This window comes from Marmota monax, unplaced genomic scaffold, assembly GCF_021218885.2.
Source record: "Marmota monax isolate L192 unplaced genomic scaffold, Marmota_monax_Labrador192_F-V1.1 WCK01_AAM20220418_F8-fsc00022, whole genome shotgun sequence".
NCBI classification, from domain to species: Eukaryota; Metazoa; Chordata; class Mammalia; order Rodentia; family Sciuridae; genus Marmota; species Marmota monax.
The window spans coordinates 14,914,084-14,942,061 of record NW_026695215.1 but is presented as its reverse complement, the minus strand read 5'-3'; the positions used below and the strand labels follow the sequence as shown (position 1 = coordinate 14,942,061).

General features: G+C 43.3%; 1 protein-coding gene and 1 long non-coding RNA gene across 2 annotated transcripts in view; one reads left to right on the top strand and one right to left on the bottom strand.

The window, feature by feature from the left end:
• Window positions 1-78: 78 nt before the first annotated feature.
• Window positions 79-27,926, bottom strand: LOC124084513 (uncharacterized). The gene is made up of 2 exons (XR_006849121.1): window positions 27,510-27,926; window positions 79-895 (listed from the first exon to the last, which is right to left on the bottom strand). It is a non-coding gene; the product is annotated as an uncharacterized LOC124084513 (long non-coding RNA).
• Zbtb38 (zinc finger and BTB domain containing 38) overlaps window positions 9,240-27,978 on the top strand; it is a 74,477-nt gene continuing 55,738 nt past the window's right edge. Inside the window, exons 1-3 of the mRNA XM_046431811.2 lie at window positions 9,240-9,478; window positions 10,731-10,813; window positions 27,756-27,821. The gene's annotated coding sequence lies outside the window, so the exon portion shown is untranslated. The remainder of the gene's footprint in view (window positions 9,479-10,730; window positions 10,814-27,755; window positions 27,822-27,978) is intronic.

The following is a 27,978-nucleotide window of genomic DNA, read 5'->3' as shown; positions in this document are numbered from 1 at the left end:
GGGAAAGTGAGATGCCAATTTTTACCCCATCAGATTGGTAAGACTTAAAAAGAATGATAACTCCAGTGACATCCAAGATGTGGGAGAATATTCCATTTCATATATTGCTCATTAGAGTATGACATTTCAACATTTTTGAAAATGATCTGGAAACAATCTATTAAAATTAAAAATACACAAGATAATTTGGTCTGGAAACCTCACTTTGGACAACGTATTCTATAGAAATCAAAGTATAAAAGTCAGGATATTCATTGCAACATTGTTCTAACAGCAAAGCAATTTTTTAAAACAACTCCTGGGTGAAAAAAACAAAAACCCTATTTATTTATCAATTGAGAATGATTGAATGACATATAATCAGCCATACCAAGAATGAGTCAGAGAACTCCTTCCAAACTCTAATTAATCTTGTACCATTAGAACACTTTTATTGGAGTTGTCTCTGGTTTTTATATAAATTTGTTATAAACTGAAATTGTACACCCCCACGCTCAGTAAAAAACCAACCTTGCCTTTGTATAATAGCAAGTATCTATAATCGTTGATACAAAGACAACAAAGCAATGTCATTAATTTCTAATGTTGGAAGATTCTAATCCTGAACCAAGCTCTTTATAAAAAGATGAGACCTCAAACATCAGAGAGGCACCAGAGACCACCACGTGACTCGGTTCCCTTTAATGATCATCATGGGTCATCTTGACTTCTTGGAGCCCACAGTTCTGAGCATCCCAAACATCTGGGAACATGCAGGAGATCATTATCTTCAATCTGAACAGATGTTCTACTAGTTGAACTTTTAAAAGTAAATTGTAATGTGTGTTGTTGAATCCCAGTGAGAAAAGTCAAAAGAATTCTCCTTGTCCGCGTTGACCCTGGTCTTCCTGGGTACCTGGAGTGAGAGATGAACATCTTAAGTATAGCCATGGGAAACTTCCAGATTTATAAGTCTAATGGTTTAAGTTGGAATTGGAGTACAGTTCAACCTCCTAAACACCAAGAATATTAACTCTTTTTTTCTTCGTGATATTGGGGATTGAACCCTGGGCCTCAGGCATGAGGGATAAATATTGTACCTCTGAGCGACATCCCTAGCCCAACACTGATTCTGGGAAGAGGTAAAGGAACAGAGAGTCCTTTCAAGTCTTTTATGACATTGCTTTTATTGATGAGCATGTATTACTTTTGAATTCTGAATAATTCTAATTTTAAAAGTTTGTAGAGGAATCAAAAAAAAGAGAAACCTCCGCATAAGCCGTGGAGGAGCCACCCATTCCCTGGGCTGTTCTCTCCCTTCTGTAGCCCAGGGTATCTCCACCTGGCTAGCACCGACAGCTTGGGCTGGATCATTCTAGATGAGGTGGGGCTGTCCCTGGTTTCTCCACACTCAGTAGCACTAACCCCCACACACCCTCATCCAACAACAAAAAATGTCTCCAAATGTTGCCAAAAATCCCCTGGGGGACAAAGTCTGTCCTTGTTGAGAACCCCTGTTCTTGTCTCAGGGGACACACAGAGCCAGCGCTCACCAAGCTTCTCTAACTGCGTCAACACAGGATCTGTCGATCTGTTTCCAGAGGCTATTTTCCTCCAGAGCCACTAGGGGGGACACTCTGCCACACAAAGGACAAAAGCAGACAACTTTGTTTTCCTCTGCTCCCTGGCTGATTTCTGCTTGTGATGACCCAGTCTTAACTAATAGTATTGGGAGTGACAGTGCCTGTTCCCAAGGCTTGGCCAACTATTTATCTTGTGTTTTGTGCCATAAAAATCAGTGTTTTTAGATCTGATGGGGGAGAGTAAAATGGTCTTTGCTTTTTAAACATTCTTCCTAAGGCAGTTCGATGAATCATACCTCTAAAAAAAGCAACGTGTTTCCGTGAGGAGAACCCGTGGGGCAGCTGGACTCGGGGGGTGAAAAATCCAGTTCTCCTCCTGGCCTTGCCAGTTTGCTCAAGCAATTTGCTTAAGGTCACTCAGTGAGTTAGGTAGTCAAGTGGGGATTTGGACCTGACCTAGGGACTTCATGGGAGAGTTGTGAGCATCAAGTAAGATGGAATTCGTGAGTCTTAAAAAATAGAAAATCCTGCACAGGTTCAGCATGTAGATTTGCAGACTTTGTGGGAATGAGAGGAGGGGATGGCTGAGAGGTGGCACATGGCCAAGAGCCCAGTCCTTCTCCAAGGGTTGCCAGGTTCAGGAAGAGACCTCAATGGACCCACATCCACTGATGGAACTTCATCCCTGGGACTCAGTTACCCTTCCCATCAGAATGCACAGATGGTTGCTGAGTGTTTCTTCACACCCTTACCGATTATTTAAACACCAGAATGAGGCTGGGTAGAGTGGTGCCCTCCTCTAATCTCAGCTCCTTGAAAAAAACGGAGGCAGGAGGGTCACAGGTTCAAGGACAGCTTCAGCAACTTAGTGAGACTCCACCTCAACATAAAATTTAAAAAATGGACTGGAAATGCAGCTCAGTGGTAGAGCGCTTGCCTAGAGTATGTAAGACCCTGGGTTCCAGTCCAAGTACTGAAAGGAAAAGAAACAAGAACAACAACAACAAACCTTAATAAAAGATCTACTTCAATTCTGTTTCCTAAACATTAAAAAAAAATAACCTTTCAGCCACTGTAGGAAATACATCTCTCAGAGACCCAGCTCACATACATATCATAAAGTTGAAACAAAACAAAAGTTCTACTTATAATGGACTTGGATATTTTCTATTTTGCTTTCTTTCACTCTGTCACTTGAAACCAAAGCTGGCCCACTAAATAATGGGTCCTGACCTGCAGATTATTTCCCTTCTTTCTTTCCTTTTGTGCTGGGGATGGAACCAGGGACCTGCTCTTACAAAGCAGGTGCTCCACCACCAAGCCACACCCCAGCCCCAGACTGGAGCTTCAAAATCACGGTACTAGAAGGTTTTGTGAGAAAAGAGGAGGGAACATGAGATTCTTATGCTCAGCTGGTGACAAAGCAAGAGATTCGGCCACCACACATTATTCAGGGAGCCTCAAGCATGAACTTTTCACAGTTTTCCAAGGGCTGATTCCCATGATTCAGGAAGAACAACAATTCTAAATTCAAACTCTCTAAATGTACTAAATAAGTGAGGTGGGCTATTGGGTAGCAGCCCCCAGGCTGGATTCTCATGGGGGTCATGGTCTAAACCCCACATCATTCAGATGAAGTTTAGATGGACATAATGCAACAACCACAGAATTTTTTTTTTTTTAAATCAACATATATTGAGTCCTTACTGTATATCAGATACTGTACCAAGCGCTTTATAGGAGTTAAGGGACCTAAGTTTGTTCCCTGATTTTTCCAGCTCAGTTTCTTCTCTTTCCCCATCAGCAGAAGAACTAGATAGGCGTAGAAAGACCAGGGTGCATTGGTTAGGACTGGGAAAAAAAGTTTTGTAGGAAGATTGGGGAGAAGAAGTGGAGTCAACGCTGTGGGATGCAATGGGGTTTGCATAGAAGATTTTAATAAGTATCACTGGGGTCTGCATAGTGTTTGAGAGGTGCAAGTATTGAATAAAAGCTAATTTAAAATTTCTTTTTGGTGACTGGATCACAACAACACCCTAAGACAGCACCGCAGGATTCAAGATCACAATAGTAGTACATACACATTGCCTTATTTAATCTGCCTAATAAACTAATGGGGTGGTATTATAATTTCCTGTTTTTTCAGATGCAGAAAAGACTGACATAGGCAGAGCAACCTTAGGGCATCCAGCTAATCAATAGTGGAGCCAGGCTGGGATTTATGTTTTTCAATAGCCAAAGGATAAGCTCTTAGCAGATCCACAAATGAAGATGATTTCCACTTTAAACCATATCAACCAAGAAAAAAAAGTATTTAGAAATAGATTTAACAGAAGTAGGTGCAAGATTGCTACACTGAAAATGGCAAAACATTGTCAAATAAATTAAAGATGTAAATAAATGGAAAAGCCTCTCAGGCTATAAGGTCAGAAGACAATATTATTAAGATAAGAAGAGACCCTATTTAATTGATCTATAGGTTCAACACAACATCTGAATCCAGCTGGACTTTTTGCAGAAACTGAGAAGCTCATCCTAAAAATCATATGGAACTGCAGGGGATTCAGACTAGTCAAATACTTTTTTTCCCCTGCAGGGTTGGAATCAAACCCAGGGCCTTCCACATGCTAAGCAAGTGTTTCTACCACTGAGCCCCATAGCAATCTTGAAGGATCCAAGATAGAATAGGATATAATAGGGATAGAATGCTTGCCTAGCATTCTCAAGGTCCTGGATTTGATCACCAGTGCCACATAAAAATAAAAATAAATCCTGAAAAAGAACAAAGTTGTTGGATTCACACTTTCAAATGTTGAAACTTATTATGAAGCTGCAGTAATCAAAAGAGTGTTACCAGCATGAGAATAGACATCTAGATCAATGGAATCAAATTGTGAGTCCAGAAATAGCTGGACTCTGTGGCACACACCTATAATCCCAGTGGCTCAGGAGGCTGAGGCAGGAGGATCTCTAGTTCAAAGCCAGTCTCAGTAACTTAGTGAGGTCCTAAGCAACTCAGCAAGACCCTTTCTCTAAATAAAATATTAAAAAGGGGTAGAGATGTGGCTCAGTGGTTAAACACCTCTGGGTTCAATCCCCAGTGCCAAAAAGAATCCAGAAATAAGTACTAATACTTATATTTATTGATTTTTTTACAAAAAGACCAGTATAATTCAATAGAGGAAAGAACAAATTGATTATTTATTTATTTATTTACTTACTTACTTATTTATTGTACCAGGGATTGAACCCAGGATGTTTAACCACTGAGCCACATCCCCCAACCCTTTTTATTTTTCATTTTGAGACAGGGTCTCACTAAGTTGCTTAGGGCCTCCATAAATTCCTGAGGCTGGCTTTAAACTTGTAGGAAGACTCTCCTGCCTCAGCCTCCTGAGCCACTGGGATTACATACCCAGCTAGATTATCTTTTAAATAAGCTTTATTTTAGATGTACAGAATCATCATGAGAATATTCTTTTCAACAAATGATTCTGGGGCAACCAGATATCCACATTGAAATATGAATTTGTATTTCTACCTCATACCAGAAACAAAATTACCTTCAAGTGAAACACGGGCCTAAATGTAAGAATGGAACCTATCAAACTCTTACAGGAAGACTCAGATGTAAATAACCTTGAGTCAGACAACTGTTTCTTAACTAAGCCCGAGTGATAGAAATGGAGACCAATAAGTAGAACTTTATCAAAATCAAAAACTCTTATACTTCAAATAACACCATCAAGAAAGTGAAAGCACAACCCACAGACAGGGAGATAATATTTGTTAAATAGTTGTATCCAGAATACACAAAAAACAAGAGGACAAAATGCCCGTTTAAAAGATGCACAAAAGATTTGAATTGGCAGTTCACCAAAGAAGGCACACAAATGGTCATTTGGCTCATGAGAAGACACTCAACTTCCTTAGTCATCAGGTAAATGCAATTCAAAACCGCAAGGAGTAGCACACCACACCCACTAGGCAGACTGGACCCGTGCTGGCTAGGATATGGGGAGAGCAGAACCTTCACGCATTGCTGGTGGGGTATAAATTACGTGGCACTTTGCAGAACAGTTTGACAGTTCCTCAAAATATTAAATATAGAGCTCCCATGTCACCCAGCAACACTACGTCTTGGTTTCTGCCCCAGAGACGTGAAAGCAAAAGTCCACCAAAAAACTGGTGTGTGAATGACCATGGTAACATTATTCATGGTAGCAAAAAGTAAACAAATGTTCAACTGATATAAAGGTAACATGCCATATATCCACCCAGTAGAATATTATTTGGGCATAAAAAGGCCAGGCACAGTGGTGCATGCTTATAATCCCAAGGGCTCAGGAGGCTGAGGCATGAGGATTGCAAGTTCAAAGCCAGCCTCAGCTGAGAGGGAAGGTTGTGGGGCAGCATTAATGAGGGTGCCAAAAGCGAGGCATTAAGCAACTCAGTGAGACCCTGTCTCTAACTAAAATACAAAATAAGACTGAGGATGTGGCTCAGTGGTCGAGTGCCCCTGAGTTCAATTCCCAGTACCCTGCCCCCACGAGAAAGGAACGAAGTACTAAAATATTCTAAAACATGGCAAACTTTGATAGATTAGGCTAAGTGAAAGTAACCAGATATAAAAAACTGTATATTATATAATTCTATTTGCACAAAATGTCCAGGAAAGGCAAATCTATTAAGCTGAAAAAGAGATTCACAGTTGCTTAGGGCTGGTGGTGGGGTGATGGCTAATAGGTACAAGGTTTTTGGGGGGATGACAAAAAATATTGCAGAATTAGATCTCTGCCGCAGTCCAGCTGCAGCAAAATAACCGGGGAGTGATGAGCAACTTGTGTAGATTGATACAGCAGGAGTAGGAGCCGTTTATTGTAGGACAGGAGCAGTATTTATACATTCCACACAGCTTATCTAATTAACATAAACTAGATACAGCAGTCAACCAATCAGGAATCTCCACACTTAATGGCTCGCTGGCGCCACCTCACAAACCACTCCCTCTGGCAAAATGCCAGGCGCCATACTGACTTGTTTATAGAGCTTAACAGATCAGAGGTCACTCAAGTCTGTAAATATATTAAAATCCATTGAATTATGCACTTATGTGGGAAAACCTTATGGTATATGAATTTTATCTTCACTTTTTTCTTTAAGACTGGATGAAATGATAACAGGTAGACGCAACAAGTTTAGACAAGTGTTCTGAGGAATTCCTTGAACTTTCAAAGGTTTTTAAGAAAATTTCCAGTACACAGCTGCATTTGTTGTAGGGAGACAAGGTTCCAGATGGGGTACGGGCGAGGAGGTGCTATGGTACCCTTCTCTATCCCCAAGTGCACGGTCTGCCTGACTCCTGGGGTTGACCCTCACTGTTCATGTCAACCCCAGTGTATATAATGCAAGGATCTGGGTCTCAAACTTATCTGCTCTTTTCCTGTTTGCATTACCCTGCTGCTACCAGGTAACATGAAAATTAATCAGTCTCTATTCATCCTCTCAGAGAAATAAATACCTGCTTATATGAAGCAAGCAAGGCCACCAGGCCTCTGGGGAAACAGAGCTTGGGAGGCAACCAGAGGCATTTTCTGCAGAGAGGGAAGAAAAGAATAAACAATCCTTCTGCCAAAAATGCCTGGAACTTAAAGCACTTTCCTCAGCCCAAGGTCAGGCTCTGTGTGGATGTTGATAGTGAACCTGATCCCTGATCGGTACCACTGCTCCCTGGATGAGAAGCTTGTGGCTTTCTCTCTTAGGAAATTCACCTCTGCTAATTCCACCTGCCAAGGGATTCAGACCCCGCAGAGCAATTTAATTCCCCAGAATGGCAACTGACAGAGCTCCTGGGAATGAGGTAACCGTGCAGTGTCCCCTGTCATTAGAGACATCGACTCCCCGAGCCAAGAAGGGGTCCCCATGGCCAGACACCCCACCCCAGAATGTTGAGGGAAGGTTGCGGGGCAGCATTAGTGAGGGTGCCAATATCTCCTGACCCCCCTCCCAGAGGGGCTGGAAGTCCCTGGCTTTTGTCTTCCTTTTTGGAAGGAGACATTTAACCCCAGGAGAATCACAGAAAAGTACCACCCACAGAATCAGACACCACAGTGGGAGAGGGTACCTCCAAGGTCACCCTTGTCCTGGGCCCAGACACCTCCCCCACGTGGACGGTCCCCGCTCACCATCCCCCTCCTGGCCATTGTCAGGACCCTCACTCAGACCAGGAAGCAGCTGTCTGTGGCAGGACAGTGAGAAAAGCCAGAGACTGCTCTAGATCTGCCAGGTCTACATCTGCCCATTGCTCCTAGCTTCTCTTCCTACCCGGAACCACACCTTCCTCCAATGCCTTCCCAGGTCTGCATGCCTTTGAGAAGGCTACCAGGTCTTCCTTCCCTTGGTCTTCTTGCTGTCCCCAGACTTACCCTTTCCTTTCACAGATCCTCCCACCCATGGCATCCATGAGCCCAGGGCAACAAAGTTAAGCCTGGGCCCCCTCCAAGGTCCTGTCCACTGCAGCTTGTGGACCCTGAATCCACCACACACAAGACCGTGTCCACTCGGTCTTTTTCTCCTGGCTCTAGTTTCTTTTCCCCTCTTAGACCCAAGGATAGACTTGCCCTCCAGTCCACCCTGAGTAGCCCCCTACTTGCCAAGTAGGCCAAGTGTTGGACCATCCAGAGGCCAAGAGGCCAGCTTCACCTAGATAGAACACCCTGATTTGCTTCCTGAGAGGATCTGATTTCAAGTCCTATCTTTGTTTTTATCTTCCTCTCCCATCATTCATTCCAGCTGCACAGCATAGTGGTTAAGAATGTGGATGGAGATCAAACAGTCCAGACTCTGACACTAACTATCTGTGAGGCTTTAGAGAAATGTCTTAACCTCTCTGAGCATCCATTTCCTTTTCTGTGGAATTAGGAATCATAGCTTTGTCGTGATAAACCAATAAATAATCTTCATAAAGCACTTAACATGGAGGCTTAAACATCCCACTGTAAGAATTCAATGTATGTACTCTATTGTTTTATTTTAAAATGATCATTTATTCGTTCTTTGTGTAGCTGAGTCTCCTGCCATACATGGGGACCCCCTTAAATCTAGGAAGAGCTGGCTGGTATTGGCACTCAGAGAGGGAGCTGGGGCCTATGGCTCTAGCACGCGGCAGAGAAGAGCGACCAAGCACGGATGCCGCCCAGGGATTGTGACAAGAATGGTGTCACCTTTCCACATCTCTAAACACCACTGGATTTCCTGGGTCAGGTGGGCACCACAAGGAGGAAGGCAGTGGACAGAGGGGAAAACCCTCTTCTTCCCTGCTTCTGTCTTTGACCGAGAGCAGCCATGGCTCTCTTGCCCAGGAAGGTGATGTCCTTTGGGGAGGCCTTGTGGAATCTGTCTGGACTGTTCTGGAAGTAGGAAGGGCAGTAGGGGGTGGGGAGGCAGCAGGAATGTTCTCCTGGCCCGGGAGAGTGTGCCGAGAGGAGGGCCTCTGGACATCAAAGGTTCCTTTTGTCCCCTTGCGAGTGGCAGGGCAGCCCGGCTGCTGGCGATGACTCAGGCCAGGCCCTGACGTCACCCAGGCTGGGCCACTGGCCTCCCTCGGCAGCCAGGAAACCGGCTGGGGAGTGGCACTCACAGCTGCAGCAAATCTCAAAATAAGGAGGCCGCTGCGTTCTCCTCTCCATCTCCCCACAGCACACCTTTCTTTTCTTCTTCTTTTTTTAAGACCTCATGGAAGGTTTTACTTGTAGATCAACTTTCCAAACCTAGGAAGTCAGAATGAGTGACATCATCAGAAAAATATGTGGAGCCGGTCTGGACCAGGAGTGAAGACCCACAGCAGGAACACGGTGGTACCTCCTGAGCCCAGGGAGTGGGCAGCGTCTGGGCTTCAAAGGAGCCAGCGCCTCTGAGTAAGTGAAGGCCCACCCTTGGCCCCCTCACTCCGCGCCCTTCATTGTGGGCGCCATCTTGTTCCCTGACACCCGAGGCCTGGCAGGCCCAGATTAGAGGGGGGAGCGGGGACTGCCTTTGGGAGACCTTCTCAATACAGGTCCAAAGGGAACTGATCTCTTTTTTTCCCCCACTGGACCAGACAAGAAAGTGGGGGGGAAAACACACACACACACACACACACACACACACACGCTGAAACCCTGGGAAAAATATAGCCCCCCATCAAACCTCTTGTTTTGTCTCCTCTTCTTTCTTCCCCACCCCACGCCTCTGTTTCAAACTGCCAGAATGTTTGTGCAGAGTTCTGGACTGTTTGCTTCCTGGATCTTATACCGACCCGTCAGACATAAAAATAAACCTTGTTCTAGGCAAATATGTGCCCTGTGCGACCAAATGGTATTTCCACACTTAACCTGGTAAAAGATGGCAGCCCTGGTGGGAAACTGTCTACAGCACTTATGTTTTACAGAGCATTTTCTGGTGGTCCTGGTATGTGCACCTTCATTATCGCATACCCTGTTTACAAAGGGCATTTTTGTCAGGGCAGGCGGTACTGAAGATTGAACCTAGGGCCTCACACATGATAGGCAAGCACTCTACCACTGAGCTACATCCCAAGCCCTTTTTATTTTATTTTGAGACAGATGTTACTAAGTTACCCAGGTGGGCCTCAAGCTTGCAATCCTCCTGCCTCAGCCTCCCAGGTAGCTGGGATTATAGGAGTGCACCACCACACCGGGCTCAGAGGGCTTATTTTCATTCCAACTTGTGTCATCGCATCTGGGATGATATTAAACTCAATGTTTGTTGTAATTTTGTGCAAAAACTCTTCCATCTTTGCATAGCCTATAATTTATGAGTTCTAGAAGTTCCTACTCAAGAAATTTAAGTTTCTGGAAAAAAAAAATAGTAAGGCACACATGAGAACTGCAAAGCACATAGGATGATTTTCCTGGCTTCTGAAGTCATCCCCTGAGTCAGCATCTAGTCTTGTATAGCTTACTTAGCACAGTGAATGTGTTCTGCATAAAATCTTCATTAAATTGATGTGGGGGTGGTTTAAAAATGAGTCTTATTTTATAGGCAATAGAGAAACTTGTCATTTACAAGAAAACAGTGGTGAATTCCTTCGTGAACTAGTGCTCTTTGAAATCAACTACCACATTCTAATATATGTTTTTCTTTTTTTTTTTTTTTTTTCTTTTTTAGTAGATCAGTTTGTCACAAAGTGAGGCCCTGCCATACTTCTGTTCTTCTGGCTGCGTGATCTGAATGCTGTGACCATTAATTTGGTGAGTGTTATTTGTCCCTAGTGGCTGCTTAAATTCAAGTCTACTATTTCTACTTTTTTGTTTTAGGGTAAGATTTAAAGAAAAGAGGAAAAGGCACAGAGATGTCTGCACTTGACAATTGCAGGTATATTAAAAAGGACTGGTATTAAGGAAAGACAAATTGCTATAATAGAATCCAAAATGTACAATGTCTCAAAAACAATAAATAGGAGATTATTTCCTGCTCATGAAACAGTACAGGTCAGTGGAGCAGCTCTCTTCAATGCATTCATTCCGATCAGGGCTGGGACTGCAGCTCAGTGGTAGAGCACGTGCCTGGCACGCACAGGCCCCTCAGATCCATCCCAGCACCACAGGTCAGGATGGGCATAAGGAATGGTCAACCAACCATACAACAAAAAAAAACATTTGAGATTCACAGATTGAGAGAAGTTCTACCTACTGCAACATGTGGTTTTCACAGTTACCTGGGGTGTCTTCACTCCTGGATGGAAGAAGAGAGTGTGAAAATGTGCACGTGGGCCACGCACGGTGGCCCATGCCTGTGATCCTAGAGACAAAGGAGGCTGAGGCTGGCGGATTGCAAGTTTGAGGCCAGCCTGAGCAATTTTTGAGACCTTGTCTCAGAATAAAAAATAAAGGACTAAGGGTGTAGCTCAGGGATAGAGCACCCCTGGGTTCAATCCCCAGTATGAAAAGCAGTGGGTGGGCAGATGGGAACATTACACAAGGGAAATTTTCATGGGCCAAGACTAGAAGTATAGCATTTCATATCTCCTTACATTTCATTGGCTAAAACTCAGTCATGTGATCATAACTAAGCACAAAGCTGTCTGGGAAATGTAGTCCCTTCGTCAGGCAACCGCTTCATAGTGACAACTATGGAGAGTTCTGGAGAAGAAGTTGTTTTATCTGGCATAGAATATGAGAGAACCTGGAGATGCTCTAGGATAAGGTTGCAGAATGGAGCAACAGGAAAAATGAAACTTTATCAGATATTTAGAATTTTCTAACTGACCCTCTTAGATAACATCTGGCCTATGGGCAAGGAGCAGTGAGGCTTCTCAAGGTGCATCTGTCCACTGCGGCCCTAAGACTGTAGGTGAGCACCTGCTGCTGGGAGGCCTCTGAAACAGGAAGAGCATTCTTCCCCTATTTTTCTTTCCAGGGCCTCTTGCTCTGGGATCCTTCTGGTGTGGTCTCCTTCGTGTTCTGGATCCAAGCATACCATCTGAAATTGTTCAGTGGAATCCTGCTCCCCAACTATAAGCCATAGTGATTTATTGGAAGTCTCCTTGTTTCCTTAACACATATCTCTGTCTGTTCCTGGGGACTTTGAGAGATTATTGTACCTCATCTGTTCCAGATCGTAAGGGGAAATTTTCCCTAAGGAGAAACCTTCAAACCAAATTATTAGAGAAACATTTTAAAGAAGGCTGAAAAGAGCCTAGGTCAAGATATTAATACGACACCCCAAAGGAGTTGATACATAACTCTAACTTTTTCTGTTCAGGAAGTTTCAAAATATTTACTGAAATAATGTGAGGTTATTAAGCCCTGTTTGGAGAACACTTGGCTCATTTTCTGTTTTCTGTAGACTCTTAACTGTTGTTGATCTGGGTTGAGTTTTCCGCTCACTGGTAAGTTTCAGTAACCACATGGTAGGTGCCTTATGATGCCCTTCATGTAAAGGCCTCCAATAACAACAAACTTGAGCCTTTGTCTGAGCTGCCAGGTACCTACTTCTCTCATTTTGTCCCCAATAGCTAGCTAAACAGTCTGGTTTCTGATTAAATGTTGCCACTGGACTTGACATTTCTGGCACCCACATCCACACCCTAAACAGCATGCATTGTCCATTGTATGAGAAGGTCGGTCATTGGCCAGTTTGACTCAGCCTCTCAGATAGAGACAGAGCCCAATGCCTGGTCTGCTCTCCGAGTCCTGCTGCCTAAACTCTGCTCAGGCCCCTGATACCAGGAGTGGGCTGAAGAGGAGTGGAATAGAATAACAAGTTGATTTTTGGCAAAAATACTGCCACCTCTGGAGATCCATTTTCCCAGGGGCTGAAAATATCTCCTGAGCTGGGAGCTGACTCTGCCGATAGAGAAAGTCAAAGATAAAGACAGGTTAATGGGGGACTGTGGTGCTTTCTAGAAGCAGAAAGCCAAAGAAGTAAATTGAGAACAAGTACCAGTTTTCAAAAGCTGGAGCCACGTGGGGATGATCTATTGCTGGAGTCCCAGCCTAACAGGGTCTCCCAGGAAGGGCAGAGCCCAAGGCCCCAGTGAAGGAGGAAAGATGTCAGTGTCTGTGCATTAGGCACACAGGCTAAGCACAGCTCGATAATTTCAGCTGTCATCTGACAGGACTCCTCAAAGCTCATAGTGCGTTGGAATTGACATATGAGTGGTGGCTGGGTGGGGGAGGGGTCAACATCCTGATTTCTAATTTTCGGCTGCATAGTACAGCAGGAAGAGGGGTGTGACCACGAATTCGCATAACCAGAATTTCACTGCTGTTGACACTTAGTGTTTGAAAGAAAGCCACAGATCTTCATGACCATTTGACAGGGTAAACTCACAGACAACACCATCCAGGCAGGGTTGTATATAAGTGCACATTTTATAAATATTTTAATATCTGACATTTTCCCCAATAAAACATCAAAGTAGGTCTCATGGAAGAAGCTAGACTCTCTTGAACTTACCTTAATTTGGGGTTTTATAATTTTTTTCAGTTCTGATTATACATGAGGTATATCATTCACATTTCAGAGACCATAGTCTTTGCAGAGAGACCTCTGAAGGTCTTAGTCTGGCTTCCTTGACCCATGCTGAGCAGATGTGGAGGAACACAGCAGTCTCATGTGGCTGCGCCTACATCACTTGCTTGTTCTAACCCAGAAGTTTTCTAATTGTCAGAGCGCAGAAGTGTTCCCTTCCCCTGGGTCAGCATTATAAAATTTCTCCTGTTCCTTTTAGAGGGTTTTGCAATAAGCCCGCGTCATATTCACCAAAGCTAAGAATTCACAGTAATGGGGCTTTGTAATTTCTCACGCTGAAATCCCCTAATTTCTTGTCAAGAACCAACTTGGAAAACACCACACTGGAGACTTCGAGTTTTGTTATTAACTCAAGCAGCCTCTGGTTTTCATCAGACTTTTAATGCTTCCTCCCTCCTCTAAAATGGTGTTTCTGAAAAACGTAATGTGGAGGCTCTGTTAGAAGAAGTAAGGTGGATGCCTGAAACGAACAGTCTGGGCAACTTAGCAAAATCCACATCCAGTCAATGAAAGTAATCACCTTCATTATGGTCAGTACTAGTGTTTGGGCTTTTGATGTTGCTATTAAGAATCATTGTTTTATCCCAGTGGCTTGGGAGGCTGAGGCAGGAGGATTGTGAGTTCAAAGCTAGCCTCAGCAAAAGCAAGGTGCTAGGCCACTCAGTGAGACCCTGTCTCTAAATAAATACAAAATAGGGCTGGGGATGTGGCTCAGTGGTGGAGGCCCCTGCATTCAATCCCCAGTACCCCGCCCCCACCCCCAAAAATCATTGTTTTTGGGGAAAAAAAATTTTTTTTTGTCTTTCTTAATTTTCTTTCATCTGGATTCTTAGCCCCACTCCTAACCAGCCAAAGCACATGGGGTAGGTTTCAGTGCCCACTTGGGGAACCTTGACTCTAGGCCAGACGCCTAACTGAGAGGCTGGCCACTAATCTCATTCAGTGAGATGTTTGACCTGGGATTTGCTGAAATCTTCCAGGGTGGATGGATGAGTCACCTTTCTACCAAAAGATGATTCCTGGAAACCTTTGGGGGCTCCTGGTAAGTTGGGAAAAGGAGATTTAGAAACCACTCATGGAAGCATTGACCTTGAGTGGGGCCTCCTCTCTTTGTCTGAGAGCCTCTGATCATGAGTGCAGCCCTCAAGGGTGATGGGGGAACTTCTCTCCACATTCCAGATCTGACAGGCATCATCCTAAAACTCAGCAAGGAGGTGGCAAGGTGGCAAGTTCTTTTTCTTTTCTTTGAAAAAATTATCTTTTTACTAGAATCATAACTATTCTCTGAATAAAACCTGGAAAATTAAACAAAATATCAAAAAGAAAATAAACTAACACCAAGCCACAATTCAATGTAAATATTTTGATGAAGAAGTGCTTTTTAATTTTTCTTGTATATATTCTTTTAAAAATTATTGAGATGAGCCGGGTGCAGTGATGCATGCCTATGATCTCAGAGATTGAGGCAAGAGGATTGCAAATTTAAGGCCAGCCTGAGCAACTTAGCTGTCTCAAAATTAAAAGCACCCCAGGTTCAATCTCCAGTAGCCAGGGCAGGTTTTGCTCCACTTTCTACTTAACATGTAGCAAATATTTTTCATTTGACAGGGTAAACTAAATGCTCTTTGAAAACAGGAGATTTTTAATGTCTACGTTTCCATCGTATGGATACATCTTAACTTATCTTTCCATGGACATTTTGAATACCGCCCATGTTGCACTGTTATAAATACATAAACATTCTTAAGATAAATCCTGTGGACATCTTAGGAAAAATCCTTAGAAATTGGAGCATATGGTTCAATGACCTGCTTTAGAGCTCCTGATGAGCACTGGTGAATAGGCTCCAGAAAGGTCTCAGTGTCTATTTCCAAACCTTGGTGCCCTTTAGTTTCTCATAGACAAATGCAGGCTCCCAGGCCATAGTGGCATCAGAACCTCTGAGAGGCATCCCAAGAATATGCATTTTAATTCATCCTCCCAATTCTTACGCACATTAAAGTCTGACAACCAGTAGCATGCAATATTCAACTAGTTCAATGTACATTCAATTTGACAAACATTTATGATATAAAATAAGTAAAGCAGGGCTGGGGTTGTAGCTTAGTGGTGGAGCACTTGCCCAGCATATGTGAAGCACTGGGTTCGATTCTCAGCACCACATATTAATAAATAAAGATCAAAATGGTACAAACTTTGGGCTGGGGTTGTGACTCAGTGGTAGAGTGCTTGCCTAGCATGTGCAAGGCACTGGGTTCGATTCTCAGCACCACGTATAAATAAATGAATAAAATAAAGTTCCATCAACATCTAAAAAAAAAGTACTTAAAAAATTGAAATCTTTAAAAAAAATGGTAAGACTTTAAAAATTTTTTAAAATCAAAAAATAAGATAAGTAAAGCAACCCCAAACTAGTATATTGTCCTAGCCTCTTTTGTGCTCCTATAACAAAGTACCTGAGGCTGAGAATTTCATAAAGAAAAAAGATTTATTTAGCTCACAGCACTGGGGGTTTGAGAGAATATCTGCTCAGCTCTGGCAAGGGCCTCATGATAAAAGGCAGAATCACATGCAAGTGTAGGAAGTGGCACACACAGAAGAGGGACTTAGAGCTGTGCCAGGCTGTCTCATCATGATCCTCCTCACAGGAAGGAATCCCATCCCATGGCCTATATTAACCCATTCTGAGGAATGTGCCCCATGACCTAATTTCCTTTCACTGAGCCAGGCTCCACCTCCTAAAGGTCCTGCCACCCTCAACACACCACACTGAGAACCAAGCCTCTGGTACATAAAGTCCTGGAGGACAAACCATACCCACGCTATAGCACATTTCTCAATCAGAGTTTACCTTGAAGCCTTTTTTTTTGATTCTGCATTTTGGGATTTCCTTTGGTATGGTATAATAAAAAGCTTATTCTTTGCTAGGGAACCAGGAAACTTATTGTAAATATGAGATCACAGAGGCCAACATGGTTCATTTACTTCCTGGGTGGTCACCCAGACATTCAGTGACGGAGGTTGAACTAGACAAAGACACACCAACCACTGGGTAGTAGACAAAAGGAATCAACGAGAAGACTCACTCCTGAAGCCATCCCCTCATCCCCAGGAGGGGCCCAGATATCCATCCTAGTCACCTAAGGAGGCCAGACCCTGCGCCCTGAGGTGGTAGTACTAAACTAGATGCAAGAGGACCCAGGGCAGCCATGCAGAGGGTGTCCAGGAGGTCCAACCACAAGAGCAGAGCACGGGGGTGAGTCCAGGGTCAGAAACCAAGAGAGCAGAGCGGGGTTAGGCAAGGGCCAGACTAAAACACCTGGGCAGATCTCCAGGCAAGGCAGCCTCGAGATGAGAAGAAGGAAAGCCAGGGCTGGAGGGGAGCTATAGCAGAACTTCGGACAGGAGGGCCTCCTCTCCAAAGCGGAAAGGTTCTGTGGCTGGCCCGCCTCGGACAACAGGGAGGGGACAGCAATGGACCTCAGGGCAGGGACTGAAAATGGAAATTTAGAAAACAATGGTCGAAACAACCATAGGTCCTCCTCACCTTCTAAGAGGAAGTGTGACGCTCCCTCCTGCCTGTGGAACAAGCGGAAACCAGCAGGCCACATCCACCAGTCATGCTTGGTATCTGAGGGCCCCAGTGCCTCCTCTCCTTCCATGACCTCAACTGCTGGAAGGCCCCCATTGCATCATTTGACCTTCAGGTTCTGCCTTCACAGACAGCTCAGCTCCCCAGAGTCCCCAATTGGTGTCTGGATTCTGTAACTCACCTGTCAGTTTCCTGCATGGCTCGCTCTGCCATGACAGCTGCAGAAGCATTAGAGCCAGACCCCCCGGCACGCCCCACCTGTGCCATCCTCCATGCTCAGGCACCAGGGAGTTGGCCTGTGATCACCAAGTTTTACTGATTCTGCGTGTGCCGCCATTAACTCATGGCTGTCCCCACTCAGGATGGCTCCTCTCCTGATTCATCCCAAACTCATCCACCTGGGGATCCAGGTTCACAATAAGTATAGATTCTGGCAATGTCAACAGTTTTCCTTAGATCTGAGGTACAACTGATAGAAGCCCGAGAATGACACGGGCAGTTCAAGTCCTATCGGTTTGCCTTGTGCAAAGCCCATGTCCATGTTGTCCTGAACAACGTCCTCGGCTGAGGCACCTCCTCATGATACTCAGAAGAAGTTCTGATTACTCACAGGACTTGGATCCCCAGCCAGGAAAGTCTATGTTGTGACAACGTGCCATCAGATCTAACCCTTTGAGGGCAGAAATTGGAGCTCCATGAAATGCAGACAAGGTGTCTGGACCCTGTTTGAAAATATTGGGTGGTCACAAAGCAGGAAGTTCAAAGGCAAAAACGTATTCAGTGGGTTCTATGATCTGGCAAGTGCCACTGGTGTTCCCACCCTTACTTGTTTATGTTGACTCCAAGTCCCACTTGCCCTCACACTAACTAACTAACTACTAACTAACCAACCTTGGGAATAAAAAGCATTTATAAAATCTTAGGTCAAAGGTACAGGAGGGTGCTGGCCCAGGCAAGCTCTACCCCTTCCCATAGGAGTAGCTGGGCCAAGGACCATTGCCTGCTGGGCCAAGGGCCATTACCTCTGAGAGGCCAGCATCCCCTGAAGGCGATGTGCCACCACAGCAGTCAGAAGCAACTGGGCAAAACTGAAAGCTCCCACCATATCCAAAGAGACCATTCCTGTTTCCCATCATCTAGATGTCAGCACAAAATGCTGTTAGACAGCTACCAGGAACAGTGGGAGATATCTGGGGCCAACTCCCCAGGATCTGAAGACCCCCAAACTGTACAAGCCAATCTTGACTGTGGACCATCAAAAGGAGCCCCTAAAAGAGAATGGCTCAAATTAAAAGTACTGATGTTATTAAATGCTGATGAGAAATGTAGGCAGGATGGATCTCTCATAACCTGTTGATGGTAATGGAAATGCACAGCCATTCTTTGAGACGGTTTGATGGTTTGTTATAAAGCTAAACATATACTTAACCTATTATCCAGCAGTTCCCCTCTTCAGTAGTTACACAAGAGAAGCGGAAGTGGATGTTCATGCAGTAACCTGTACATGAACGCGCATAGCAGCTTTGTTTTTAATAGCTACAAACTGGTGACAAGGCAAATGTCCTTTCACAAGTGTGTGGATAACCACCTGTGGTACATCCAGAACTTGGAACACCATTCATCCAAAAAAGTGCTCGCTGTTCACCTGCAACTTGAACGAATCCCAACAGCATTATGCTGGGGGGAAGGAGGCCAATCTCAAAGGGTTACATATGGTATAATTCCAAATTCCAAATACCAAATTACAGCAATAGGAACAGATAGGGCTCAGGGTTCAGGGCTGGGGCAAGCATGCAACTAGGGGGTGGCACAGGGATTTGTGATGATGGCATAGTTCTGTGACCCGACTACATGACCGATGTAGACACACAATAACATTTCACAGAACCACAGAGACACTCGCAGAGAGCACGTAAAATCTGGGAAATCAGGCAAGATCTCTGCCTGACCTAAGAGTATACCAGTATCCGTCGCTTGGTTTAGACAATGTTGAGGGGAACAATAAAGCATATACTTATTGTACTTATTTTTGTGTGTGGGACTTCTTTTGTATCTATTTTTAAAAGAGAGTTTCAAAAGCAACTTTTAAAAAATTTTTAAAAATAAGTCTTAAGAAAAAGAGGAGGGAGTTCCCCACCTCTGGGGATGGGACTCCTATTGTTTATTTTGCCGCCTTCTAATTTGTGGTTGGGCCTCCACAGGGTCCTGGTGGCTTGGGCCTGACCCTCTGCCTTTCAGAGCTAGCCCACCTCTGATGGAATCAAAGCTCCAGGATTCCAGCACGGAGTGTGAACACGCCCCCTTTCCCCTCCCAGAGACTGTAACTTCAAAGCTGGGTAAAGATCTAGAGATCTAAGAAAGGGTCTCCCAGTGAAAATCGAGGACAAATCATCCTTCAAGCCCCTGCGCAGTAATTTCGTTTCTGGAATGGCTCTTTGTCTGTTCTGCCCTTCACACAGATTATTCTCTTCACCTTCGTCAAACGGCCCCTCCTCTAATGGAGGGAGATTAACCCTTCTCTGCCCCTTTCATTCGCATTCAGTTGAGGGCTTTCTTGTAACAGCACCTCTCTCCAGGCTGGGTGCCCAATGCCACAAGCTGTATGCTACCCAGTGAGGTGGCTGCCTCCCCTTCAAAGCATTGATGCCTCTGTCCAACACCTTTTTGCCAGACTTGGCCCTGGAAAGAAGGTTTTGAAATTAAATTTATGAGGAGCTGCCTGTGTTGGCAGTTCAGCATTACACAAGGCCACGGGCATTTGGGTTAAGGGGCACTCTTGGTGCTCACTACCTTCAGAGCCCTTTCTTAATGAGATTTGAGCTTTATTTACTCCTCTGCTCTGCAGAAGGGCCTCCAGCATCACCTAAGACCAACACTGAGCATTTGGGCTGAGGCCTATGTGGCATCCTGTCCGGACGTGACAATCCACTAATGTACAAGCCACTGTTCCTCCATTACTGGCCTTATTTATTCGGGGGACTCATTTCAAGAGACCATGGTGAGAAGGACAGAGGTGTAAATTTCTTGGCAGGAGGTAAGTTGGCCATCAGGACAACATGCTAGAAAGGTGACAATTTGAATGGTTGACTTTCGTAGGTGTTGGTGAATCTCCTCGTTTTGCACCTTTTGGTTTCAAAACCAGACTGAACAATGTAAAACGAAACTTGCAACTTATTTTTAGCTGTTTATGCTAACTCATGAGATTTTTCTTTGCAAACCAAATAGAATAAAGGTAACTTCAGCTGGCTAAACTTAGTCTGATTGACTTAAAATAGTAGTCAAGTCTAGTTCTCCAATTCTTCTTAAGTAATACTTGGTTCCAGGTAATTTTTGACCAATATTTACTATTTTGGTCAAAACTACTTTGAGTTGTGCTTTTTAAAAAAATCAAGTATGCCATAACATTTTCTTCTAAGAGGAATTGAGAAACATCTTATAAACCCTCTCTACAGGCATCTATTCATTAACCATCTAATCAATAACTACTTATTAAATATCTAAGTGACAGGATTTTTTTTAAATTGAGCCAATGTATGTAAGAGTAGAATACTAAAAATTAAGGAATATAGCTTCTATCCTGGCTGCTAGGGTCTTCAGGTATGACATTGTCTTTGAACTCAATTTTCTTCTTCCTCAAAAAAAAAAAAAAAAGGTATAGCTGGGTACCTGTAATACTAACTACTCAGGAGGGTGAGGCGGGAGGATTGAATGTTTGAGGCCAGCCTGGGCAACTTAGTAAGACCCTGTCTCAAAGTAAAAAATAAAAAATAAAATGGGTGGCTAGGTGTGGTGGTGCACACCTGTAATCTCAGTGGCTTGGGAGACTGAGGCAGGAGGATTGCAAGTTCAAAGCCAGCCTCAGCATCTTAGCGAGGCCCTAAGCAACTTAGCAAGACCCTTACTCAAAATTTAAAAAAAAAAAGGGCTGGGGATGAGGCTAAGTGGTAGAGCACCCCTGGGTTCAATCCCCAGTACTGGAAAAAAAAAATTAAAAGAGCATAGATGGTGTTGTCCCCATCCTGTAATTCTAGGAAACACACTCTGCCACCAAGGGCCCGAGGAAATGTTGAGGCACGTTTTAGAGGCCCTGGTGGTATTGGAAGGCCACTCTCATTTCCAGCTCCCCATTCCCTGTTCCAGGAAGGATAGGTTTGCACATAGCACTGTGCTCTGCCTGCCAGTCAGTGTGGCTGCCCTTGGTAAACAAGCCACGAAGTCCTTGAAAGACTTCTATGGGGGTTTTCAGCCCCAGGGCCATTCCCTAACTCACCCAGCAAGTTCTCAGGTTTTAGGAAGTGGCTTCAAAACCCAAAGCCAAAGATGCCACTGGTTGAGGGAGGCAAGAGCTTCCCCTAGTGAGGCCTGCCATTGCTCGAGGCTTCAGTGCCATGGCACACATGAAGCTGTCCCAGGGGAAAGCAGAGACACGAGTAAAGGGAGATAATTCAATACAACAAAAACATATTGTGCTTTTATCTTGAGTCCAGAGGGAGTGAAGGGCTCACTGAGGTTTGTTAAGCGGCTCTGGCGGAGAAGATGAGCGTGCTTGTGGCTCTTGTGAGCTGCGAAGTCATTTATCTCAGAGGGGAGAAAACAAGTAAGTTTGTTCCTTACTTGTTTACATTGAGTCTGGGAATATTTGTTGCCCAAGGTGAAGGAGGACACAAGGAGAGGATTCTGCTCTCACATGAGGTGGATTTATGGATCTGTACAAATGCTTCCTTGAACCCCTTCATTTATATCCCTACCTTCCTTTTTCAATACAATTATCAGCCTCTCTGGAAAGAAAAATCTCAACTTTCTGCTGAATGTGTGTTTTGCTAATTCAGGATCTAGACAACCCTGTTTTTGAGTTGTTCTTCATTCCGTGAGTGGCCAGAGGTCAAGGCAGCTGGTGAGCACGTGGGTAGGGGCATAGAGAAGCTCTTGATCTCCGAGGGCACTCAAGGTCATATTTAGTGCCATGTTTCAAATGCACTGAGAAATGAAAGCAGGAACTCTTTCATTTCTATCTCAAGCTGAGGTAGTGGTGTCCATACTGGTGAGGACACCTGCTGCAGACAGCCCCACAGGAGGATCTGAATTAGGTTAAGGTAGCTGTCCACTACAGCCTCCCTTGAAGCTCTGTCATTTATCATGTTTTCTGTGTGGAAAACCACATAGTTCACATTTCCTTCTTCTTCCAGCTTTTTCCTGGAGAGTGAACCTCAGTTGGTCCCTAAGGCTTGCTGCCCAAACCTTGACACCCTTTCCCACATCTTTCACAGATGCTAATGGATGGAGGTGAGAAAGCCAATGTTGAAGAATGGGAGGTAGCTTCCTGGAGTCTGACATGTCCTGGAGTTTGACATGTCTACACCTCACAAGCACTGAGCAAGAGAATCCTCTCATATTCCCAGGCAGGGTGGAGCTGGTTGATTAGAAAACCCCCTTTGAGAGCCATCTGGCTGCCATATAAAATTACTGCCAATGAAGTGACACAGTCATCTGGTCACAAACACCAGGAGGCCGGAGACTTGGAGTCCAGCACTTGGCCTATCCAACCTGAGAAGGCAAGATGGGCTGGATGTTTTAGAATCACAAATGTACAGAACTGGAAGGGACCTTAGACAGGGAAAAATGAACAGATATTAACATATAGAATCATTTGTTAAAATGATGCATGGAAAACACTAAATTTGGCAGAGAAAAATCTGTTACCCCAAAGTTAGGCTTTTTAAAAGTCCATTTGGGGGTGGATCAGGAGTAGAATGCTTGTCTTACATGTGCAAGGACCTGAGTTTGATCCCCAGCACAGAAAAATATCAATTAATTAATTAGAAAATTAAAAGTCCATTTTAAAAACATATTGGGGAAGTAACGCATATTACCTCGTTAGGTTATTCATATAGGAGAAAAATACTGTTTGTGAATCAAAGCAGGTCAGTCTTGATTGTTGCACTGATTTTTCTTTAATTGTAATTTAGATTAGAATAGTCAAACAACTCAATTTTAAACATTTACAACTACTGAATATATTAGGTGTGAAAGGAAACCAGCCACAATTCTTAACACAGTGAATGGCTGCACTCACTCATGAAGGGTGTGATCTTGTACAAATCACCAGATCTCTCTCTCAGCCTTAATTTCCTCATCTTCGATATGGAAATCCTGGATTTCACTAGGTGAAATCTTGGCTTGTCTGGAAATTCAAACTTCTTCCACCTACTTTACCACATAAAACATTTCCAAATTATGACAATCTTCCTCCCAAATCATTAGCTCTCCACCCTTAACTTCTCCAAACTTGTTGATTCCTCCTTTTTTCTGCTGTCTCTTCTGCCTGCTAAGTCTGGCCTATCTTAAATTCTTCATTCAAAGAATTTAAATCAAAGTGTTTTATCTGGCAAATATTTAATTTTTAAATTTCTGGTTGGTGGCATCCTAGGTACTCAAAATTCCCAGAGCCTGGAAAGTAGACACAGGTTCATCTAAACTAGAGAACTTGTTAATTCCCAGAAGCTAAGGGCCCCTCCACCAGGTATCTGCAAATAAAAAAAAAATTAATGATATTAGGAGTGGAGTGTGGACATAGAAGGAAGTTTTATTCTCTATGATTGGTAGAAAGACAAACTCTGCAATCCATTAGACTTAGATTCGAATCCCAGTTCTGCTATTTACTATGTGACTAGTAAGCTTTATAAAAATTAATTAATACCCACTTTACAGGATTGTTGCATTAGATTTAAATAAAATAATTACAATATGAATAAAATAATTAAATAAGCTAAAATATTGAACAGGAAGTAGATTCCTCATAATTGATAGCTAGAACAGACTTTCAGCTCTGATCAACAGAAAGCAGAAGTTCCTGCCCAGATCTCTAGGCAAGACAGAGATGTTCAGAGTAGGATTGGACTTTCCCAAAAATTTCATCTAAAATATCACCCAAAGGTATTTTCAGTCATTGATAAATTAAGTCATCAAATTGTTTCCAGGGATGAATACAGCAATAGACAGATGTAATAACCAACCTCATAAAAAATAATCTAAGCCTTTTCATTGGAAGAATTTAAATCAAAGTGTTTTATCTGGCGAATATTTAATTTTTAAATTTCAGTTAGAATAGCCTAACCTGATAACAGATGCACCCACAAGTTGACCATCTATACTAGGTGTAAAAAGAAACCAGCTGTAAATTTTAATGTAGCGAATGGTGTAAAGAAATGTGCAAACCGATCCAAATGTTTATCAACCATGGATTCCTCTGGGACTCAGTGCCCTGACTTTATGTTTTTTTTAAAAAACGTAGAGAGTCAAGCTTTGTTCATACTTGAATTATGTACTTTGCATAAGCCATGTAATTTAACTTTAACCCATAGAACCGAAAATAAAATTAGCTCAGCATGCAGAACAAGGAGACGGAGAGCAAGTAAGAACGTTAATCAAAGTGAAAGACTCAACCCTCGCTGCTGGCTAGCTCTGTCCTCCAGCTTGCTCTTGCCAGATTATTTTGGATACCTTGTGCTTGACTCGTCAGAGTGGCAGAAGCAGGCTCAAATGTTCACTGGGGAAAAGGGATTTGTCTTTTAAGTTAATGTCTGTGCTTACGCCCCGAGGAGGTTAATGAGGTGCACGCAATTTTTAAAAATCATAAGCGAATGCATATCTTTGCCACTTGTAATCATGACAAAGCTGAAGTAATTTAGGTAGGTGTGAGCATTTTTTTTAAGTACAAAACAGGATTTACTAGTCGAGAATATCTGCCTAAGCAAGCTCGTCCCTCTGAATATTTTCAGCCATAGTACGTGTTTGTTTAACCCTAGCAGGTTTGGCAAACATACCAGATGTGCTGGCTGAGTGTTTTGGAACATCACAAAATAAACCAATGTATGGCTTTTCAGCTCGTTTTGACCAAGGAGAGATAGGGAACCCCACGGGAGGTTTGGAAATGGCTTGCCCTGGCACCTACTTTATAAGTGCCAGTAGGAGACCAGACCACCCTTCCCTATAAAAGGACATAACACCATACACCTCTCCAGGGAGCTTGATATGGATTACTGTCATTGTCACTGTCATTTATTATCCCAGACAGAGGAAGCAGCGACTTAGTTCAATGTGGTCAGATTCCATAATTGTGAATATTTAGCCTACATAATAATAATAATCTGTGAATGTTTAACATGAAGGTCTAGCTTTCAAATGTCCTTAATGGAGACGTTCTCAACGGATACTGAGTGGCAAATACCTAGGTGTTTGCCAACCTCCTCCTCAAAGGACCCTGCTTTATAGATGGCCTTCTATGAAACCCGTGGCTTGTAACTCAGTGTGATAGTCTCTCTGAATTCTTGGCCCCCATGGTAAAGGAGGAACTGGCCTAAGGACACTCCATCCTAATTTTCTGTCGCTGTCACTGTTAGCCAGAGCTCATAGAGCTATGATGTGGGGGTGGGGAAGATGGCTCCACCATTGGTGTTAGATCAGGAGCTACTGTGTTCATTAGAGCCACATTTATTTCTGGAGTAGTTGTGAGAGAGATGTGCTCCAAGGAGAAGAGGACTTGCTGTAGCTCAGGTATGACCTACCACGGGAACAACCGAACTCAGAGACTAAAGTGCAAGGGCTAGAGGTGGGCAGGGTACTTTCCACTCATTCAGCTAAAAATCACTTCTGTTCTGGGGAAGGAGATAGGAAGTGAGCTAGAAACAAAAGATCCAGTTGTGAAACCTAGTACCTATGTTGAGATGTCCAAATGCCCTCTCTCCTTTAAGAAATTCTGGGGAACTTGAATGTTTGGTTCACCTGATTATTTTCAGCCATTTCTTACAGAAGAGAGAGGCGCTGGAAAACGAGCAACCTCAGAAAATACCAATTCATTTTTTGCACGTGTTAAAATTAATTAACATTAGCATATGCAGTGATGCAATAGGCAATTAATGACTTTGGGGGAGATAAGAAGACAAAAAATGTAAATATTCCATATTCAAAATCCATTTCATAGCATTTTATAAAAATGTTGGCTTATATCCAGGTTCTAAGGGTGGGGGTGGGTATGGCTTCTTTGTAACTAAAGAAACAGAGTGGAAAAGAACATGTTCTGTTTTCTTAAAATAAATGACTGCTTGTTTTACATAGCATGGTAAATGAAATGCTTTTTCTGTTTTGTTTTGTTTTTTACCTGCCGGCACAATCTGGAGAAAATTCTTCTAGCAAGCTACGCTGTTTTCCTCTTTGGGGACATGGTGACACTGGTTTTGTAGCAAAATAGTATTTGCTTATTAGGCATTTCTTAAAAATCCTGAATAAGCAGCTCTTTCAATAGTTTTTGTTCCACATGTTAAACATTTCATTGCAATTTGAGCTTCAATTTTGTGTGTGTGTGTGTGTGTGTGTGTGTTGATAGGAAGCAATGAAAGGGGATGTGCATAAGAATTCTCGAAGGTTTTTTTTTATTAAAAAAATTAATTCTTCACAATTCTGTATTGGTGTCTCTGCAGAAAGTGATGCCAATTTATTACATACAGCCAAACTAGGTCCCATCAATCTTGAGCAGTGGGGGTAGGGAGGTGTATTGAAGAAGACATGAAATTTGGTGTTTGAGTAGATGAGATTTAATTTTCGGGAAACATTTCACTCATAAAACGGATAGCAACCCAGCGTCGGCCCTGACCTGATGTCAATGTCATCGTACAAGCGTAGCTAAAATAAGCTTCAAAGTAAAACAAAGAACATTGCCTCTCAGCACAACACGATTTCTTCTCCTACAGTATGTACCGTCTAAAGCCTTTCGGTATTCCTATAAATGGCTTGTTACTTTTAAATTTAGCTTTCGAAGGGGGAGGGAGGAGAAAATCATTTTGCATTTTCTATGTTCTGAACACGTACAGTATGCAGCTGTAAGTCTTAGTATTATTTAGGTCAGTATCCTAAATATAGCTTTTATTGTTCACGATGGTCAGCTATACATCCCAAGAAACTCAGCATCAATTTATTTTTCTGTACTGATTTTTTTTTCTGCTGCTCATTTTAAGAAAATTCATTCCCATCTCAATACAATTCGGTCTGAAGCGGTATCTGCCGTTCTGTACTGCAGATACGTTCAGCAGGATACATTTACGCTGCTTGTGGTTAAAGGTTATAGAACGGATACAGACAGCTGATCATGCATTCTTCTGCAAGCCTGCCGGCACCGTTTAGGATTTTGAAAAATAATCTAGAAATGCTATACCCTTTATCAGAATCATCCTGTTCTTTGCAATAGCTTAACAGTTTTGGTTTTTGTTGTTAGCAATTCTATGAAATTAACAGCCTATAAAATGCATCCCGGACCAGATACATACTGTATTGAAAGCTTTCTTCAAGAAGAGGATATGACTGTATTCGTTCCAGCTTATTTTCTTCCTTAGCAAAAGGATTGGTTCTCAGAGGCAGAAGGACACATGCAGTGTGCAGCAGCTCTGCTTAAGTGTGTGAAATGCCTTCTACTGTCTGGTTGCAGAATTTGGAGTTTGCTAAACAGTGTTTAGTGATTGGGCTCATCTTGCATCAGCAGTTGATGACATTTTTCTTTGTTCCCTCCTACTCAGTTGAACCAAGACTCTGAGGCTGATATGCAATGTCACTTACAACATTAATCAGATACTGCATTTAAGGTGAGCTGTCCCTTGCCTCCTCCTTCCCCGGTGCTCGTGTGCTGCATGCATTGCGTATCTTGCTCCTGCGAGCCTAAGATGGCAGGCAGGATTAGCCGGGCTTGTGCTGTGTGCATGCTGTGTACAGAATTCATTACACGTTGCCTAGTATTTCGGA